Source organism: Scyliorhinus canicula, chromosome 10 (assembly GCF_902713615.1).
Source record: "Scyliorhinus canicula chromosome 10, sScyCan1.1, whole genome shotgun sequence".
In the NCBI taxonomy this organism is placed as follows: domain Eukaryota; kingdom Metazoa; phylum Chordata; class Chondrichthyes; order Carcharhiniformes; family Scyliorhinidae; genus Scyliorhinus; species Scyliorhinus canicula.
In genome coordinates, this window is record NC_052155.1 from 89,151,360 (window position 1) to 89,173,580 (window position 22,221).

Here is a 22,221-nt window from a genome sequence, read left to right on the forward strand (position 1 = left end):
TCTACAGGTTGACTACTCTCTGGGTGAAGAAATTTTCTCATCATCTGTGTCCTAAATAGTCTATCCCGTATCTTCAGATTCTGACCCCTGGTCTGCTCCCACCATCAGAAACATGATTCCTGCATCGCACTGTCTAGTCCTGATGGAATTTTAGAGGTTTTTAATGAGCTCCTCCTCATTCATCTGAACCCCAGCGAGTACAATCCTAACTGATTCAATCTCTCCTCATATGTCAGTCATGCCATCCCAGCAATCAGTTTGGTGAACCTTCTCTGCACTCCCTCCATAGCAAGAATATCCTTCCTCAGATAAGGAGACCAAAACTGCACATAATATCCCAAGGTCTCACCAAGGCCCTGTATAATTGCAGCAAGGCATCCCTGCCCCTGTACTCAAATCCTCTTGCCATGAAAGTCAACTTACCATTTGCCTTCTTTACCGCCTGCTTACACCTACATAATTACCTTCAGCGACTGATGTACAAGGATACCCAGGTCTTTTTGCACATTCCCCTCTTCTAATTTATGACCATTCAGATAATAATCTGCCTTGCAGTGTTTGGTGTCAAAGTGGATAATTCACATTTCTCCAACTTATACACTATCTGCCATTCATTTGCCCACCATTTCAACTTGTAAAAATCACTCTGAAGCCCTCCTTGAGGGTGAGTAACTTTGACATTGATGAATGGAAGCAGTTTTCTACCAATCGCTCAGAAAGGTGACAACTTGACCATCAAACTAAATAACGAAGCTTTCCTACCTCCCTGAAAGCAACAATGCCATGAGGCATACCAACAACATTGCAGTCTTGAACCCAGCTGGTCCCAATAAATAACATTGGTGCACAAATCTATAAATTGAAATCAATGTAATATGAATTATTTACAAGCAAAATTTAAATTTGAAATAAAATGCCCAGAACACCTTTCTTGCTCTTAATACGTTCAATGTTCATGGCAATGTAGTTGGGCAGGACAATGTGGCCATGATGCACTTTTATAGCTCACCTGTAGGTGCAGCATTGTCAGCTGACAATGGGTTTCACCACTGAAAAGCATCTCCCACCACAGAATCTATCATGTTTCCTGTGTACACCAGTGGAATTTTTAATTTTAATTGTAATCCCATAGGAAATGGAGAATCACAAGAAAGCTGTTGGGAATTGTGCACCACTGATACAATTGCACAAAGAGAGGGAAAGAAGAGTTGGATTAACGAGGGAGAAAAGGTGACAAGAAGAAGTGAAAAAATATTTGCTACTTTAATTCTGCAGCATCAGCTAATACCTGAAGGAAATGTCACTCCACATTTGTAACAATTAATTTTCAGTGATGGTGAGGTTGATTAATAGTAATTAAATGATCATGTCATTGAAAATAACTTCTGGATATTAGCATTTAACAACTCATCTTCCCCTCACCTGAAGTTGCAGTGTTCTTCACAGATATTTGTATCCGAGTGTCATTCACCTCGCCTTACCTTGTTGATAATCGGGATGAGGAGTGGTTGGGGTAGGGGGTTCTGGAAGGTAATGAATAGTTAGTAGGCAGGCATTTGGGTGTAGTCAGACAGTCAGGGTAGCCGTGGTGCAGGGGAGTAGTTGGGAGTGGAGGCGTAGTCAGGGTTTTGGCAGATTTGGGGGGGGGTAAGTGGGTCAGGGCCTTTCAGGGTAGTCGGGTGGGCACAATCGGAGGTGTGGAAAATAGTTATTGAAGGGGTGTTCTGTCGTTGGGCTAGTTGGTTGATTGAGGGCTAGTCAAAAGATAGGGGCCAGTCAAAGTGGATCAGTCGGAGGATGAAAGTCTGGTCAGGCATTCAGGGAGGGAGAAGGTAGATGCAGTCAGGGGAGGTCCTGCGGGTATCAAACATATAGTATGGTAATGGTAAAGTTATCATAGTCCCAGATGACCATAGGTTGCTTTGTCCTTTGAGGTGATTTAACCTGAGGATCACCGCACCTCAGGCAAGGGGCAAGGTTGAAAAGGCGGGCCATCATGAATAACCTCAGCCAATACAGGAATTGAACCTGCGCTGCTGGCCTTGTTCTGCATCACAAACCAGCTATCTAGCCAAGTGAGCTAAACCAGCCAGGTTCCGGACAGATGGCAATTGCCCAATGGATGCTGAACTTCCTGGGCCATTCATCTGCTGTCCTAACATCGGAACTTCAGAGGGGTCTGCCAAGCATCTTCTGGGGTATGACCATTCAGGGAGTGGGGAGATCTGGGGTAATATTAAAATGGAGCTCCTTCCTGGCTCACACCGTGCTTTATCCTGGGGTATTTATCAGTCCTGAAGAAGAGTAATACTGGACTCAAAATGTTTACTATATTTCTCTCTTCAGATTGCAGCAGAACTGTTGGGATGTTTCCCAGCACTTTCAGTTTTTATAATTTATCCCTATTCTCTGTGGAGTCACCTCTATGAAGTTAACAAATTACCCAACTGATATAAACTCCCGTGAGACCTTGCAAGGATAATACTGGAACCTTTCACTCTATGGTGATTAATTTCACCACACCACACTGTGCAGCCAGATTATACAGATTCATTTTTCTAAGCCACAGGTATGATTGACTCTTCACATGTTTGCTATTTACATAACATATGGTTTGTTTTTCTCTGCACATAGGTTTTAACATTACCCAGTGTCAGAGACAAATTACCCTGCAGCATTAAACTGCTATGAAAAGGTAATATGTTTTTCCAGTAGCTCTGTTTTTAACATGCAACTAAATTTGTTAATTGCATGGGCTGTGAAGACATATTTATTTCTTCAACTGTGACACTTTCACATCCTCAGCTTTGATGCTGACCACTACATTGGACATGTGGACAATACTGAAACTACACATTAGGCCCCTCAGGCCCCTTATCTTCTTACATATCTGACTATCTCTCCTCACCCCTCTCAATTTCCCCCTATCACACTCAGAATGCCGGGTCCTTCCCATTTCAATCCTCCAATTCCTCACACCCTCACCCCGACTCACTCATAAGAACATAAGAACTAGGAGCAGGAGTAGGCCATCTGGCCCCTCGAGCCTGCTCCGCCATTCAATGAGGTCATGGCTTATCTTTTGTGGACTCAGCTCCACTTTCCGGCCTGAACACCATAACCCTTAATCCCTTATTCTTCAAAAAACTATCTATCTTTACCTTAAAAACATGTAATGAAGGAGCCTCAACTGCTTCACTGGGCGAGGAATTCCATAGATTCACAACCCTTTGGGTGAAGAAGTTCCTCCTAAACTCAGTCCTAAATCTACTTCCCCTTATTTGAGGCTATGTCCCCTACTTCTGTTTTCACCCGCCAGTGGAAACAACCTGCCCGCATCTATCCTATCTATTCCCCTTCATAATTTTAAATGTTTCTATAAGATCCCCCTCATCCTTCCAAATTCCAACGAGTACAGTCCCAGTCTACTCAACCTCTCCTCATAATCCAACTCCTGCCAGTTCAGAAGCTGCCATTCTCCATCTACCACAGTAAGGATGCGTTTTAAGATACTTCATTCCTGAACAAAAAGAGATTAATTTAGTGATCTTCAAGACAGCAGCATGTTTGCAGCTAGTTCTAAAATCTCTCTGCCAAGGAGAACTCTTCCCTCCCCACCCCCTTCCCCAACCAGGGTGATTCCCCCACACTGATTTCTGATTGGTCACTCAGGCCAAGTGACCCTTACTCTGCTGTGTTGCCCTTAAAAGGGCAATCATCACAACTGCAGAGTTGAACAAGGAAAACAGTTGACTTCAGACACAACTGCACAAAGACGACTGGTGCCAACAAACATCAACTAAATTCTATGAGATTCTTGTGCACTGCTGACTTTATCGTCAAAGTAGGACTTCATTAAAAATGGTTTTCCGCTAATGAGTATTCACAGTATGCAAATGTGTTATAAATATGAATCTGACACAGGGGGGTGTAACGTCCGACACCACTGCAAGCACGGAGCTGATTTTATCTCTGCATCTCAAACCACTGTCGGAAAATCAAATTGTTGCATTCTGCCTAATTTACCTGCAAACCACATTTCCCGTCCTTGCGGGGCTCATTAAATCCCCTGCCTTATTTCTCTTTTGCAACTGATTTGACATTGAATACATACAATAATCTGCAGCCAGCACTTCATACTTGCCTCTCCACCCTTGTGCTGTTCGTTTCACAATCTTTCCCTCTGATTGGTTCAGGAGATCACAGAAGCCCTCCTTCATTGTTTTGTTATCAATTTACATTTTTAGCAACGTGCCTTTCAAAACAAATGTAAAATCTAAATATGCCAGGGCAATGTAAATAATGGCCCAGGTGTCTTTAGATCTTGAGGGATATTCTGTGCCTTCTTGCCACTAACAAAACCTGCAGAAAGAAGTGAAATTATTTCACTTTAGAAATGATATGTTAGTAGATGTTCTTTTTCACAATAGAAGCTCTGACAACAGGCATCACCACCATTTGTGAATTTATGGAGCTATCTAACTAACTAGCTATAATGCGGCTGGGTTGTTTAGAAGTCCATGTTTCACAGTGCAATGGGGAATAGAAGAACGTCAGGATGACAGAATGTTTTATCTGATTTTCCACCTCCATCATGTTGCTACTGTTTCTGCAGGTCATGGTGTTCACACTGTACGGTGAAGGAGATGCTGAGCGGCACTACCAGTGCAGTTCAACCTTTTATTTTCATCATGGTAATGGCAGAATTAGTGGGAAAAATTTCACCTTCACCACTTAGGCTGTGATAGCAACAGGGAGCTGAATTCCCTTGAGTAGGAAAACCTATCTTGCAAGAAACTGTAATAAGACCATAAGATAAGTAGGCCATTTGGCCCATTGAGTCTCCTCCGCCATTCAATGAGATCATGACTGAACTGATGTGATATAATTCTCAACTCCACTTCCCCACCTTATCCTCTATTTCCTTACTGGTTTAAAACTCTGTGGGGGGGGGGAGGTATTGTGTTAAAAAGAAATCTTCGCTGAAAGATTCACTGATTTGAGATTTTTTGAGAACTGAAGATAACTTGTAATTTGTTTGCTGAGCACTGATAAAACAAGAAAATGATATCCACCTGATAGGGGGCCATGTTACCAAATCTGCACCTGCAGTTAGGAAATAAGCCTGGGACATTCTATAAAACAAGATATAAATTAACTGTTCATCATGTCTGATCAGAGGAACAAGGGATGGAATAAATTGGAAAGAATACAAATTTGGACAGACAGAGAATGCACCTTCACCACTGCCCACTGTTGTTGGGTTATAAAACAGAATAATTTAGCAAGGGTTTAAGCTTTAAGCCTACATGGGGCCGCGATTCTCCGCTCCCACGCCGGGTGGAGAATCGCGGGAGGGACGCTCTGGCACCCCCCGCGATCAGCGCCGGCCCTAGGGTTGCTGGCGCCACGGGCAAGCTGAACTTCGGCGCCACTTCGGGGGGGGTAGCCGGGGGGGGGGCAGGGAGGCGGGGCCGGGGGCTGGGGGGGGGTGGGGCGGGGGGGGGGCGGAGGGGGGGGCCGGGGGGCCGGGGGGGCGGGGCTGGGGACGGGGGGGGAGGAGGCGGGGGGGGCGGGGGGGCGGAGGGGGGGGGGGCAGAGTGGACCACGGCAAGCCTGGATCCCATCTGCCATGTTGTGCGGGGTGGCCTGAGGGAGGGCGGCCAACCGCGCATGCGCTGATGGGCACCGGCACAACTGCGCATGCGCGGGACCCGAGTCTTTTACGCGGCGCTGGGTCTCTGACGCCGGTCACGCACTCTTTTCATGGCGACCCCTAGCACATGGCGCCCCGGGCGGACTGACCGAGTTGCCGGGTACCTTGAGCCGGCTCTGCCCGCGATTCTCCCACCCCCCCAAAATGGGCGTGTCGCGTTTTGCAACCGGCGCTTGGAGAATCGAGGGCCGCCGTTTTTTCACAGCGACCCGTGATTTCTCCAACCCGGATGGGCCGAGCGGCCGGCCGTTTCCGACCGGTTCATGCCGGCGGCATCCCACACCTGGTCGATGCCGGCGTGAACATGGCGCCAGCAGCTGTTTAAAGGCTTGTGGGATGCGGAGAGAGGAGTGTGAGCACCACGACCGTGCTCGGGAGGGGACTGGCCCGCGATCGGTGCCCACCGATCATCGGGCCGGCGTCTCAACGGGACGCACTCTTCCCCTCCGCCGCCCCGCAAGATCAAACCGCCATGTATTGTGGGGCAGCGGAGGGGAAGACGGCAACCCGCGCATGTGCGGATTTGAGCCGTCCACGTCGTGACGTCAGCCGTGCATGCGCGGGTTGGAGCCGGCCAACCTGTGCATGCGCGGCTGACATCATTAGGCACGCCGGCCGCGCCATTTCTCGGCGCGCCGGGCCTTGATGGCAGCGACAAGGCCCCCGCGGCCGAGATTCACGGCACGCGGCCCTCCTAGCGGTTGGAGAATAGGGGGCAAGGAGCAGCCTCCGACGCCGTCGTGAACCTCTTCCGGGTTTCACGACAGCGTCGGGCCTTGCGGAGAATTCCACCAATGAAGTCTGCAAGGAACTGACATGAGCTGACATTTGAAAAATTCTTTCATGGGTTGTGAGCATCGTCACAGGGCCAGCATTTGTTGCCCATCCCTAGTTGTCCTGGAGTAAGTAGTGGTGAACTGACTTCTTGAACTGTTTGTAATCCATGTGTTGCATTTATACCCAGAGTTCTATCAATAAGAGTGTTCCAGGATTTTGACTGAGTGACAGTGAAAGAATGGTGATATAGTTACAAGACTTAATAGTTGTGACTTGGAGGGGACTTCACAGGCGGTGGTGTTCTCATGTGTCTGCTATTTTTGTCCTTCTAGGCAGTAGAGGTCTGAGGTGGGTGCTGTGAAAGAAGACTTGTTGAATTGCTGCAGTACACCTGGTAGATGGAGACAGTGTAGTACTGGTAGTGGTGAATGTTTAAGTTGGTTGATAGGATGCTTTATTCTGGATGGTGTTGAGTTTCTTGAATGCCATTGGAGCTGCATTCATCAAATCAAGTAGCGAGTATTCCATCACACTCCTGATTTGTGCCTTGGACAGGGGCCCAGGCCCTAAATGACTAGGTGACAGAATTAGAGGTGGAGCAAGGCCAGCTGTCAGGTTAAAATGTCTTCCTCCATAAGGTCTCGACTCTGTGCTTCTGATGTAATCAGTGGCTCATCTATATATAGTTAAACCTCTGACTACTTTAAATCCCCTCATCGCACCATAACACTAACCTTTCATCTCTTTACCCCTCACCCTCAACGCCTCATCTCCCTCATCATCAACCCCTCACCCTTAGTCCCTCACCTCATTATCATCAGCTGTCTCACCTCTGCCCATTATCAACTTAATGAATAGAATTCGCAAGCCTAATTGTTTGAATAGTCCTTAATACTCTTTGAGCAAACAGACTATTCAAAGAACTGCATAAATAATATCAAGTGGCATACATTGCTGTCCAGGAATGCCTCATTATATGCAAGGTTCCTTAGATTCCACGCATACACCACCTAACAACTAGTTGCAAAAGTCACTTTTACTCACACACCTATCCCAACCCTGTCCTGCAACACCACCGACGTAAAGTCCTACAAATAACAAAGACTCCCCTTTACAGCCATTTATTGGTCATTGTCAATTCAGGTATTCTCATCCTGCAACTAGTAGTTGAGCTGCAGATTAGTGGGGAAATTAATAATTACAATTGGGTAATGGATAAATGCATCTGGTTTATCATTGCTCCCCAAGACAGTATCTGTCTTCAGTTGAGTGGAGGTTGCCCCTGTACCTTTTGATGCAGACTCATCATGTATTCCATCATCCAGTCTTCTTCACTTAAGTGAGAGGAGAGTCAATACTGTCTTATTGTTCCCACCAAAGTCTGAGTATCTGAGCTGGTGCATGATCTCCAACGATCTGGTGACAGTGCAACTTTGTCTCAAGAGAGAATAAAGTAACATTCCAGGCTGATGTGAATTAATGCCCCTCATGGAAATCAATTTGAAGGCTATTATCATCAGATCGAATGAATCATTCAATACAAAGATCTGGCTGTTCCAAATCCTCAAGGTGTTACACAACGTCCTCTGAGGACTCATCATCATCCTCAACCTGGACCATTTCTTGTCAGATGTGTGAAAGTCCCATGGGAGATAAATTACATGCATGAGAACTGTCGAGGTAAGATTGCTCTTAGTTGTCATTCTGAACATGATCTCATTTCACTTCCTGTTGACATCTGATCAACATGAATAAAGTGTTTGTAGTGAAGTTCATATTTGTTTGCGTCACAAGATAGTTTTAAGGCCTTCATCTACCCAATTCCGATGGCCAAAGATGTCAAGACTTCACTGATATCCGTTGTGTATTACCCCAGTATATTAGGCACTTTTAGTCAGTACTAAGGGGCTGGTTTAGCACAGTGGGCTAAACAGCTGGCTTGCAATAAGGAACAAGATCAGCAGCACGGGTTCAATTCCTGTACCAGCCTCCCCAAAACAGGTGCCGGAATATGGCGCCTAGGGGCTTTAGGGACTGGCTTAGCACAGTAGGCTAAACAGCTGGCTTGTAATGCAGAACAAGACCAGCAGCACGGGTTCAATTTCCGTACTGGCCTCCCCCAACAGGTGCCGGAATGTGGCGACTAGGGGCTTTTCATAGTAACTGCATTGAAGCCTACTTGTGACAATAAGTGATTATCATTATGATTATTATTATTACTTTAATATTTTAGAACTTGTCGCAACATTTGCAAACAATAGTTGCCTGAAGATTACCTGACTTATTTTGTGGATTGAAACTACTCCCCTGTCTGAAGAAGGACTAAAGGAACATTCCAGGCTGATGTGAATCCATGTCCTGTACTGAAATCAATTCTGAACTTTATCATCAGATCAAATGAATCATTCAAATGCAAAGACGCTGGCTGTCCCAATGCCTCAAAATGTTAAACAACAACACAGGACATTGGAATCAACATGCACACTATCTTTTATTGAGCTAGGACAATGAACTTGTAAAAAGTCACAATGTTGAGGAACCGTGTTGTTGTCTGCTTTTAAGATCAGCTGGGAGTTGTTTACAGTAGTTCCACCAAAGCACCAAACAAGCTGCTAGTAATTCAAGAAGCCAAGATAATGAACAGCAATACTTTGTAAGTAGGCGATCCAAGCAGGGAGGAGGACTCTCTTGAACTGTTCCAACTCTAAGTTAACCTGAGAACCAATCTGCAGTAAATTCGATGACAGGAAACCTCACAGCCTGCTGAGATCCTGTGTTTTACAAGATATTCATTTTGATTTCAAAACGTCAATTTCCTTCAAGAAATCAAGCCTGCCTCCTGGAGACCCTAGACTGAGTTAACCATTATTTGTATATGAATACCTTTACCTCCAGCCAATCTCTATATGTGTGAATATGCATGAGATGTTATTTTTAAACTCATAAGGTTTGCTGCATAAATTATTTAATTTTGCATCCACACTCCGAGGATAACAAAAGATGCGCATCTTACTTACAAAACATACTGATCACGGCCAGTAAATCCAAAATGCTATCTTTTTCCTCAGTGTATCACTGTAGTTTTTCAAATAATAGCTAAATTGCTTACTAGCTATGTATAGATGATAGCAAATGATGGAGGAAACACGTTGATGAAGGGTATCAAATTTGTATGGACCATGATAACTTCTGTTCTACAATCTAAACACCTAATTTTATCCTGTCTTCGATATTTGTTTATCAGAAATATTTCAATTTTAACAAAGTTAACTGGTCAACTCCACCATTTTCTTCACAGATACTGCCTGATCTGCTCAGTGCTTCTAGTATTTTCTGGATTTGCATCAGATTTCCAGCAGCTCAAGTTATGTATTTTCTGCTTGCACTGTCATTCTCTTTCCTTTCCATATTCCTCTGGTGCTTACTTTGGCTAGCTTCAATTCATCACTTTATGCACTTTACTCATGTCTCAAGCAAAAGATCAAACATGTAGGCAGAAGCTCAGCTTGCGTCAATCAATACAGTAAGGCAACAGAAATTTGGAAGTATCCTGAACAAGCAGCCAGGAAAACAGATGGAGTTAAAGCCAGAGGCTATAGATGCTGGAGGGAGCCCAAGAGAAAGGCACTGGTTCTGCTGTCATTAGATTTTAACCTTAGATTTTAAATTGGCCTTACTCAACACGCTGCTAAAAAGTAACACTAAGTTTTATCTGTGAGCGGCGCGGTGGGCATGTTGTTTAGCATTGCAGCCTCACAGCACCAGGGACCCGGGTTCAATTCCAGCCTTGGGTGACTGTGTGGACTTTGCACTTTCTCCCCGTGCTGTGTGGGTTTCCTCTGGGTGCTCCGGTTTCCTCCCACAGTCCAAAGATATACAGGTTAGTTGGATTGGCCATGATAAATTTCCCCTTAAGTGTCCAGGAATGTGAAGGTTAGGTTAAGGGGTTATTGGGAATTGAATTGGGCGGAGTGCTCTTTCAGAGGATTCATGGAGACCAGATGGGTGGAATGGCCTCCTTCTGCACTGTAGGGATTCTATGAGAGATGTTACTAAAAATACTGATCTACTGCCATTTTACTGCACTATTTCCCACTGGTTATATTAGCCAGTGTAAGACTTTCAATCTATAACAAAAGCTTAGATGGCTGGTGATGTGTTAGGTAGTCTGGATCTGTGGAGGCTTGCGTTTACCTTAGCAGTAACATAGACAGGCTACCAACACTTGTAGAAGTACAACTCTATTTTATTTAACTATGAGCTGTTAAACATACTTGCACTGTAGGTCGACACTATGGTAGATTGACTGAAGACCTATGCCTAACCTGACCAGCCGATACTGTTAGCACATGGTAGATGTTTGTGCTACTGACTGCGGGCTCTGTCTGTCTCAGAGGCTGCATCCTGAATGAGCAGGAAAACTAGTGCCCTCTGGATTTATAGTGACCGTGCCCTATCTGGTGATAGGCTGCTGTGTTGTGTGTGTTGATTGGTCTTACAGTGTGTCAGTCAATGTGTGTCTATGCACCATTAAATACTTATGTGTATATTATGACATCTCCCTTTTTTTTAAAAATGTGCTTGTACATGGCAATAAATAATGTAGTATGTGAATGTTCCTGACTATGTGGGGCATATGTGAGCATATTTACAGGACTATATACATAAACTCTAATATATTTACATAGGAAGGTGTCTAGTGCAGATAGACAGTATGTAACATGAAGCATAACTAGAATAACAGTATGTACAAACCAGTGAGTTAATAAACAGGGTAATGAAACAATCAGTTCATGAGTTCAAAGAGTCCATGAATTAGGCAGTTCATAAATTCAGTCTTTGAGGTGGGCGACGAATTCTGGTTGACCATGAGGGTGACACACCACTCGTCGTCCGGATCAATGCTGAGTACTGGGAAAGTCTTGGCTTTTGTTTTGTGAAGCACTTTGAGTTGGTGATGATGCCCACCCAAAATGGTGCTTGGGATCCTCGGTGTCAAGGTCTGTAACATGTCGGAATCGGTGACCGGTGGCTGGATGGTTCCGACATCCCTGCGTGGCTGGTGGGAGCGACGAGAGGTAGTTGGTTGAGCAGACCTGCATAGGGCTGCATAGTGGCCAAGCTTGCCACACTGGAGACAGCATCGGGGATTTTGCAAGACATTGCCGCTTTAAGTGGGCGGAGCCACAGTTGTTGCTGGTCGTGACGTCAGAACGTTCGGTGCGCCACCATGCATGCGCGGTGCGGGTCATAAGTAATGCGCGTCTGCACAGTGCTGTCTTCGGCTTCGCCATCCCTCGGTCGGTTACGCGCATGCGCGGGAGCCTATGAAAAGTGCCCAAAATGGCCGCCTTCATCCGGGCTCAGCCCTGGAGCTATTCAATGGCTTGTACTCGCTCTGCCACGTGGGGGCCTTGCCCCACTGTTTCAGCCGCTTGAATGTGCGAGTATCGATTAGTGGCGTTGTTCATGCAGAACGCAGGTCTCGATGGCTATGGCAAGGGTGAGCTGTTTAATTTTGAGAAGCTGCTGGGCGTAGAGGGTCCGATTGCACAACGAAAAATGATCTGGTCACGGATCATTGAATCGGAGGTGGAGCCGTAATTGCAAGACTGCGCGAGGATGCGAAGGTGGGTGAGGAAAGATTGAAAAGGTTCATCCTTACCCTGCAGACGCTGTTGAAAGACGTAGCACTCAAAACTTTCATTAACCTCGATGTCACAGTGACTGTCGAATTTGAGCAGGTCTGTCTTGAACTTGGACTTGTCCTCACCTTCAGCGAATGTGAGGGAGTTGAAGATGTGGAAGGCGTGGTCCCCGGCCGTGGAAAGGAAGAGAGTGATCTTCCTGGCGTCTGAAGCAGCTTCCAGGTCTGTAACTTCGAGGTACAGTTTGTTTAAAGATTTCCAGTTCGCACCAAGGTCGCCGGTGATGCGGAGCGGCGGGGGAGGGCGGACGCTGTCCATACTACCGGATGGCTGATCGCTGGTCGAAGGCAGATTACTTGAGGGTAAGTCCATCAAACTATAACATCATGTACTGGTACCATGATGTGTTGGGTACTCTGGATCTGTGAAGATTGTGTTTACCCAGCAGTAACATAGACAGGCTACCAACAATTGTAGAAGTACAACTCTATTTTATTTAACTATGAGCTGTTAAATATACTTGTGGGTCGACACTATGTTAGGTTGACTGAAGACCTATTGCCTAACCTAACCAGCCTATACTGCTAGCACATGGTAGATGTTTGTGCTACTGACTGCGGCTCTGTCTGTCTCAGAGGCTGCATCCCGAATGAGCATGAAAACTAGTGCCCTCTGGCTTTACAGTGAGCGTGCCCTAACTGTGATTGGCTGCTGTGTTGTGTGTATTGATTGGTCTTACAGTGTGTCAGTCAGTGTGTGTCTATGCACGATCATATACTTATGTGTATATTATGACAGCTGGCATTGAAAGTAAATTATGGTGAAAGAACAGGTGAAGCCAGGACTACTGGATTATTTGGATAACACACAAGTGCTAACTAGTATCCAAACTACAGTAAATATAGCATGCTAAGTATTGTCTGATAGCCACCATTTACTTCAGTCCTATTGGAAATGTTCTCAGTCTGTGTGTTGTTGTTAGAAGTTACTGATAAACAGAGTAAACAGACCAACATAACAAGGACTAGCTGCCTTTAACTTTAAGCATACTGGTTAAGCCGCTTCAAAATGAGGTCGAGGTTCTGATGGAAGAGTCTGTCATTGCTGAGATCTATGACTGGAAAATTAAATAGAAATCTTCGCATTTTAATCGAGGTTCCCTTAGGAGGCCACCGTAATAATTGGAACACTACTGGAACCAGAGGCTTCTGTAGAGTTTCAGCAAGTTGAACATCTTTGGTATAGTTGTCAGACTGGATGTACCTGAGAGTTAAGCAGCTTACAACCGCATGTGCTACCTGCAAGAGGATTTGAAATAAAGGAATGTGTTAAGTAATGATCATTGAGAAATATTAAGACAGTCCAATTGATAACTAGGCTGATTTTGTACTTGAATATAGTGCCTATCTATTTCAATAAGTTTCTATGAAGCGCACATGAGAGGCAGATGGCCTGCACCAAATGCTGTCTTACCATAACTTGAAAGAGGTTTGACTTCCAAGGCTATAATGAATAGGAGTCCCACTTCACCACACTTCTAAACAGCAGAATAGAGACCCTGGAGTCATAGAATCCCTACAGTGCAGAAGGAGGCCATTCAGCCCATCGAGTCTGCACCGTCCCTTGAAAGAGCACTCTCCTGCTTACCCTGTCCTATCCCCGTAACCTAACCTGCAATCCCTGGACACTGTGGGGAAATTTACCATGGCTACTCCACCTCACCTGCACATCTTTAGACTATTGAATATTGGTGAATCTTTTTTTCAAAAATGCATTTACTGTCTTTGTTCACAATTGTCTTGAAGGAGCTTGTTCCTCCTTTGTGTTTCTATGCTTGGAAAATAGTTGACTCTTTCCTAGTTTTGACAGCAGGTTAAAACATATATAAGTTGCATGAAAGTTTTGAGTTTGGTCTTCCCTGAATAAAATTAACTTTATCTGTATAGTCTCTAATTTAGCACCATCCACCACCAAAATAGTGAAAGAAAGATGATGTATTATTGTACTTATTTGGAAGTTGCTTTAACTTTTTGAGTTTGAAGTTTGTTAAAGTGTCACTGTCAGGAGGCTCAGACTTCAAACTCTATGGGCGAATCGAACCGACAATGGGCAAAGTGCCAATCATGGCAAGAAAAACAGAGTGAATCCATCAACCGGGCGAGATTTCTCATGTAATCTCGAGCCTCTTAGAAAAAAAGGTGAGTGGCCGTATTACCACGTCACTCTGGTGAGGTGCGGTCTCTTTGAGCCGGAAACAGGATTGAAATAGATTGCGGCGGCATCTTTAAAGAGCGCTCCGAACAGCGCTGCAGCCAAATGGCACCCAGGCCACATCTCGAAGTTCTCGGGCCTCTCCGCCCAATCCAACAGTCATCACTGGTAGATGTCCTGCCAGCCCCCTGACAGTCATCACCGGCAGATCCCTGCCACCAGCCCCCAACAGTCATCATCAACAGATCACCCCCTAGCACCCCCGACAGCCATCGTCAGCATATATCCCCCTAAATATCTGCTCTCCACCCATCCCCGCCTACCATCCATATATGCACCCCACATGGGGTTCCTACTAGAGTCCTGCCCGCGCACTGCCTCCTGGCACAGGCCATGCCAACCTATGCTGGCGCAGCACCAGAGCACTGCCCAGGCATATCTCTCTATTCAACCCCCCCCCCCCACCCCACTCCTGGGGGCTATACTTACCTCTGAGACCCTGGAAGGATCCTCCTTGACTGACTTGCACCTGGCAGATTTGGAGTATGCGTGGCGTGACATCGCCCTGGCTCCAGGGTCAAATTCCGTGAGGGGGGAAAGTTTGGAGAGAGGGCTCACTAATGACATGCTAATGTATTAAAATGAGGTTCCTGGTCAGCACTGCCCATGTGATTTGCACTACGCCACTGGGAAGGGGGGGGATGAGATCCTAAAAGCCATTCACGCCAGAGAGAATCACGTTTTTCGCTTCTCTCTGGATTTTGAGCCCACGCCGACTTTCCCATGGACGAAGAGAGAGGGCTCAGAATCAATCCCATATATATATATATATATATGAACTTTTGAAACTAGACAAAATGGCTGCAGTTATGCTTCTCTGTGATTGTTGAACAATAACAGCTAATATGGCAGTTTTGCAGAAACTGGAACCTTGTCATCTCTGAAGAGACCCTAACAACCCCAGTTTTGCTGAAGAGACCAAATTCAAAGAGAACTCTACAAATGCCATGTATATTTCATAAGCCAGGCCTGGTAACCAGAGCTGATTCGTCTTCTGGGGCAAAAGACCCCACAACCTCCTATTCAAGACTTAATTATTGGAACATTAACAATCTCAGGGACCCAGAAAAAGGGATACACATCATTTTTCAAAGCTGGAGTGGAGAGATTGGATTCATTTCACACAACCCCTATCTGGTGGAACCAGTAAGATTCCGTTGCGGTACCAAGAAACCTCAACGTGCCACTTATCCAACTATCTAGAAGGAGCACAGAAAAGGGGCTTGCTCAGCTAAATCTTGGCTCCCATATACATTGTTTCTACTGGAACCTCTGAATCATTGCCTACAGAAATGATACATGCCTGTATGCCTATCTCATCGTGGAAGCCATCTCTACTGGAAAAGTGAATTATCCAGCATCAGTTTCAACCTACTGACCTCAGTGAAGGAATGTACTATGCACTGCAATTATGGACTCTGCACTTCGGTGAAAGAATAATTATTTTCTCTATGATCTTAGCCCTGTAAATTTTTCTTTCTCTATCCCTCTTTTATTATCTGAGTACATAGGGGGTTACACAGCTGGGCGAGATTCTCCGCAAATGCGGAGAATTGTAAACGGCTGCCGTGGGACAGGCCGTGACCCACGGCAGTCTTCACGCCCACTTCCGGGGTCGATTCTCCCCTCCGGGCAGGGCTAGGAGCGCGGACCCGTGCGTCACGGCGGCGCGGCCTTGACGACGTCATCAAGGCCGCACGTCAAGCGTCACGCCAGCTAACGCGGCTGATGACGTCGGCCGCGCATGCACAGGTTGGACAACGGCCAACCCGCGCATGCGCAGTTGCCGTCTTTTCCCTCAGCCGGCCCGCAAGACGTGGCGGCTTGATCTTGCTGGGCGGTGGAGGGAAAAGAGTCCGTCCATTATGGACGCACGGCCCGCGATCGGTGCCCACCGATTGCGGGCCTATGCCCCCCTTGGCACAGCCGTGGTACTGCCGTGCCAATCGGGCCCCCAGATGCCCCAAACGGGCATCTGGCGCCCGTTTCACGACGGCAGCGAGCAGGTGTGTTTGCTGCCGTGTTGAAACGGGCGTGAAGGCCCAGCCGCTCGGCCCATCGGCCTTGGAGAATCGCCGCTCACCGTACAAAACGGCGAGCGGCGATTCGTGGTGTGGGTCGGGTGTGGGGGGGGGGGGAGAATAGCGGGAGGGCGTGAAAAATGTCGGGAGGCCCTCCCGCTATTCTCCCACCCGGCGTGGGGGGCGGAGAATCGCGCCCAGCATCTCTCACTTCCATGAGTGTGGTCAAATAAACTAACCCTCGAAGTTCATCCTATCTCGCGTTTGCTGTGAGGTTATTAAAAATGAATTAGAATCACACCAATACAGAGGGGTTAGAAAACACACCACCACTTAAAAAGGGGGCGGGGAGCAAATCAAAATACATTTCTGTGAAAGATAAATGGGAAGAGGAAAAAAACAAAGCTGTTTAAATTGACCCCCGCAACAGTCATATATACACCATGAGGGGCATCTCTAACAAGAGGAATAAAAATATAACGTTCTAGGGTTCAAAATGAAGATTGTCAGCCTCTTAATTTTAGGTTTGGTGGCATTGAAATTCCATAAATGCTCTCCCAGCAAAATTACTGAAAGATTGGGAGACAGGAATTTGAGGCCTCTGAATGGCAAGAGCAAAGCCATCTCTAGCCTTGCTGAACAAACTGAAAAAAGAAATTGAAAAATTAAAAGCTGGGTGAAAGTCTCCACCTCGCGATGCCACAAATGCGAACCTTGATCGGGGGTCCATCCAAAATCGAGGTTCATGCCCAGCCTCGATTCAGGTACCATGCTCCAGTCCCTCATTTCTGGCAATAATGAGGTGAGCGCCGAATTCCGGCGACGGCATTCTAAACCGGCATTTGCGTGTATTTAAATATGATTAGCGGGTTAGACACAGTATGCTCTTCCCTTCTGTTATGCTCACATGGGCACTAATTACTACAAGCATTCACAAACAGGTATTGGGCGCCATGGCTGCTGAAAAGGAGGGGGAGGCTAAAAATACACGGAAAAAACATTGAGACTGTTGGGCTTGCTGGGGATGGCTGCACAGGCCAGGGATTATCGCAGGTAGTGACGGTGCCAAGTTGGTGGACTTGAATGTGTGCCCCTTGGGATCAGGGTGGCCTGCTTAGACAGCCAATGCTACAGTCTGTCTTTTAAACTCACCTCTTTGGTGCTACTGACTCTGCTCACACTGCTGAGTGCTGCCTGTGATCTTTGAATTCTCAGAAGACCTCTGGTCATCTGGGAGCCCATCCAGGCCACCCCTCTGGACACCCTCACACCCTAGCATCAACAAGGGCTAAGCTCAATCAGGAATCTACCAGGTATTGGTACTCCTCAAAAGCGCTGCCCCACTGCAGAGGAAGCAGGGGATCAGCAGAGCTCACCCCAAACAAAAGGCACCTGCAGTGCGGCCTACGAAACCCTCCATGGTTTTCTGTCCCTCTCAGAGCAGAGGACTCATCAGTGACCCCCCCACCCCTCCAGAGCACCAGCTGTCTCCTCCTGATGAGACTGGCAGTGCTGACTGCATCTGCCACCAGCTCCAAGGCAGCGTTCAGGAGGGCAAGCTCGAGTCTGTGGCCCATACTGGGGAAAAGGGTATCCCTCTGCTCCTCATTGGCATGGAGTTGTGGGTCCATGCAGGACTTCTGGCTTTGGAAACCGGTTTTCTTTAAGCCACCCTGGTGGCTACAGTGAGTGTGGTAAGTGGAGCGCTTAAACACAGCTCCAGCTGCCAGCCTCTTTGGTGCTAACAGTGGCCCCAGTCGTTAGTACACCTGCTGGGCTGGGAATTGCTCCGAATTTGTGCCACCAAAATGCTGGCCCATTAGCATGTCCTGATTTGCTCCAGAAATAGTGCCCCAATGGGAACGCGAACCGTATGCAATTTAGTCCCGGTGTCAACACTTAGGGCGCGATTTACCCGAATGGCAACAGAGCCCCATAGCGCGATTAGCCAGTGTGATGATAAGCCTGTAAACAATATCATAGATGGCTGGTGGTGCGGAACAGACACGCCATGCTGTCTCAAGACAGGGGTCATATGACAAGAGCTCCAATATAAGTGGGGGCACATCCAGCCATGTTCAGGTAGTTATAAGTCGCCCAAGTGAACAGTCGTGCTAGGGTAGTTCCAGAGGATGCAAAGAAACTCCATGATAACTTGCTCTGTCATAGATCATTATCTTACCACATGTGATTCAATAAAGATCCTGGTTTAGACAAGTCAAGTCGTTTTGTAGATTCCTTGCTAGACATCGAACACCAAACACAAAGCGCTTTGAGCGCCATGAAACAACACGTAACCCAAACAGCCATTCGGGTAGATTGAGAATGAACAGATAAGGCCGCACCTCATCCCGTTGTCTGCATGGGGGAGCTCCACTCACTGGAACTGGTCAGGGGGGCGAGACATTAGGATGCCTTTTTTAAGTGGTATCCCGATCTCTTGACCCCCTGATGCAACCCCTCCAAGCCCTAATTCAACTATAAAGGAGCCCTCACCACCCGCACCACAGGGCACCACCAGGTCAGATTCCCATTGCATGGAAAATGCCAGCTTGGCACCTTGGCTGTGCCAGCTTGGCACTCTAGCAATGCTCCAGCCAGCTTGGCAGTGCCACCTGGGTGCCTAGGGAGTGCCTGTTTGTACCCAGATGGCACTGTCAGGGTGTTAAGCTGGCAATACCAGGTTGCCAGTGCAAGGGTGCTGAGGCAACACCAGCATTACCAGGGTGCCACCCTACTTAGTTGGCAAACACCTGGGGGCCTCCAATCCTTGGGAGAACCCTACTGGTGCCATTCCATCTGTTCCCGGTTTGGAACAACCAGCACTGAACAGCACTCACCCAAGGTCTCCAAGGCAAGGGGGTTAGATCCCACACCTCGATTAGATCTCAGAAATGCATCTCCCTGCATCTACTGGCTGCATCGCACTGGTTTAGGGGCGCAAATGAAGAATTTTGCCGTTGAAAGAAAATGTGGATATGGTGAGTACACACATGGAATACTGGGACATGCACGGAGTATTTAAAGCATTTGTGTGGGTTAGGGTTAAATTGACTTTACTTTCTTCCTGGTTCCTCAAGCTATCCTGTTTATTTATGTGGAATGGACTAATTTCATACAGGCAATACCTTTAATTCTCTTAATCTCCCTTTAAATAAATCAATTTATCTCTGATTTACCACTATAAACTAGACATCAATTCAACATATTTAAAAATAGCATAAATGAATTTTGATTTACAGAATTAATTTTACATAAGAACATAAGAACATAAGAACTAGGAGCAGGAGTAGGCCATCTGGCCCCTCGAGCCTGCTCCGCCATTCAATTAGATCATGGCTGATCTTTTGTGGACTCAGCTCCACTTTCCGGCCCGAACACCATAACCCTTAATCCCTTTATTCTTCAAAAAACTATCTATCTTTACCTTAAAAACATGTAATGAAGGAGCCTCAACTGCTTCACTGGGCAAGGAATTCCATAGATTCACAACCCTTTGGGTGAAGAAGTTCCTCCTAAACTCAGTCCTAAATCTACTTCCCCTTATTTTGAGGCTATGTCCCCTAGTTCTGCTGTCACCCGCCAGTGGAAACGACCTGCCCGCATCTATCCTATCTATTCCCTTCATAATTTTAAATGTTTCTATAAGATCCCCCCTCATCCTTCTAAATTCCAACGAGTACAGTCCCAGTCTACTCAACCTCTCCTCATAATCCAACCCCTTCAGCTCTGGGATTAACCTAGTGAATCTCCTCTGCACACCCTCCAGTGCCAGTACGTCCTTTCTCAAGTAAGGAGACCAAAACTGAACACAATACTCCAGGTGTGGCCGCACTAACACCTTATACAGTTGCAACATAACCTCCCTAGTCTTAAACTCCATCCCTCTAGCAATGAAGGACAAAATTCTATTTGCCTTCTTAATCACCTGTTGCACTTGTAAACCAACCTTCTGTGACTCATGCACTAGCACACCCAAGTCTCTCTGAACAGCGGCATGCTTTAATATTTTATCGTTTAAATAATAATCCCGTTTGCTGTTATTCCTACCAAAATGGATAACCTCACATTTGTCAACATTGTATTCCATCTGCCAGACCCGAGCCCATTCACTTAACCTATCCAAATCCCTCTGCAGACTTCCAGTATCCTCTGCACTTTTCGCTTTACCACTCATCTTAGTGCCATCTGCAAACTTGGACACATTGCCCTTGGTCCCCAACTCCAATCATCAATGTAAATTGTGAACAATTGTGGGCCCAACACGGATCCCTGAGGGACACCACTAGCTACTGATTGCCAACCAGAGAAACACCCATTTATCCCAACTCTTTGCTTTCTATTAATTAACCAATCCTCTATCCATGCTGCTACTTTACCCTTAATGCCATGCATCTTTATCTTATGCAGCAACCTTTTGTGTGGCACCTTGTCAAAGGCTTTCTGGAAATCCAGATATACCACATCCATCGGCTCCCCGTTATCTACTGCACTGGTAATGTCCTCAAAAAATTCCACTAAATTAGTTAGGCATGACCTGCCTTTTACGAACCCATGCTGCGTCTGCCCAATGGGACAATTTCTATCCAGATGCCTCGCAATTTCTTCCTTGATGATAGATTCCAGCATCTTCCCTACTACCGAAGTTAAGCTCACTGGCCTATAATTTCCTGCTTTCTGCCTACCTCCTTTTTTAAACAGTGGCGTCACGTTTGCTAATTTCCAATCCACCGGGACCACCCCAGAGTCTAGTGAATTTCGGTAAATTATCACTAGTGCATCTGCAATTTCCCTAGCCATCGCTTTTAGCACTCTGGGATGCATTCCATCAGGGCCAGGAGACTTGTCTACCTTTAGCCCCATTAGCTTGCCCATCACTCCCTCCTTAGTGATAACAATCCTCTCAAGGTCCTCACCTGTCATAGCCTCATTTCTATCAGTCGCTGGCATGTTATTTGTGTCTTCCACTGTGAAGACCGACCCAAAAACCTGTTCAGTTCCTCAGCCATTTCCTCATCTCCCATTATTAAAACTCCCTTCTCATCCTCTAAAGGACCAATATTTACCTTAGCCACTCTTTTTTGTCTTATATATTTATAAAAACTTTTACTGTCTGTTTTTATATTCTGAGCAAGTTTATTCTCATATTCTATCTTACTCTTCTTTATAGCTTTTTTAGTAGCTTTCTGTTGCCCCCTAAAGATTTCCCAGTCCTCTAATCTCCCAGCAATCTTTGCCACTTTATATGCTTTTTCCTTCAGTTTGATACTCTCCCTTATTTCCTTAGATATCCACGGTCGATTTTCCCTCTTTCTTCCGTCCTTCCTTTTTGTTGGTATAAACCTTTGCTGAGCACTGTGAAAAATCGCTTGGAAGGTTCTCCACTGTTCATCAACTGTTCCACCATAAAGTCTTAGCTCCCAGTCTACCTTAGCTAGTTCTTCTCTCATCCCCTTGTAATCTCCTTTGTTTAAACACAAAACACTAGTATTTGATTTTACTTTCTCACCCTCCATCTGTATTTTAAATTCCACCATATTGTGATCGCTCCTTCTGAGAGGATCCCTAACTATGAGATCATGAATCAATCCTGTCTCATTATACAGGACAAGATCTAGGACCGCTTGTTCCCTCGTAGGTTCCATTACATACTGTTCTAGGAAACTATCGCGGCTACATTCTATAAACTCCTCCTCAAGGTTGCCTTGACCGACCTGGTTAAACCAATCGACATGTAGATTAAAATCCCCCATGATAACTGCTGTACCATTTCTACATGCATCAGTTA

At 46.2% G+C, this 22,221-nt stretch overlaps 1 long non-coding RNA gene across 1 annotated transcript in view; it reads right to left on the reverse strand.

Annotated features, from left to right (window-relative positions):
• Positions 1-12,889: 12,889 nt before the first annotated feature.
• LOC119972936 overlaps positions 12,890-22,221 on the reverse strand; it is a 62,604-nt gene continuing 53,272 nt past the window's right edge. The window contains exon 4 of the long non-coding RNA XR_005462183.1: positions 12,890-13,439. This is a non-coding gene — a long non-coding RNA (uncharacterized LOC119972936). The remainder of the gene's footprint in view (positions 13,440-22,221) is intronic.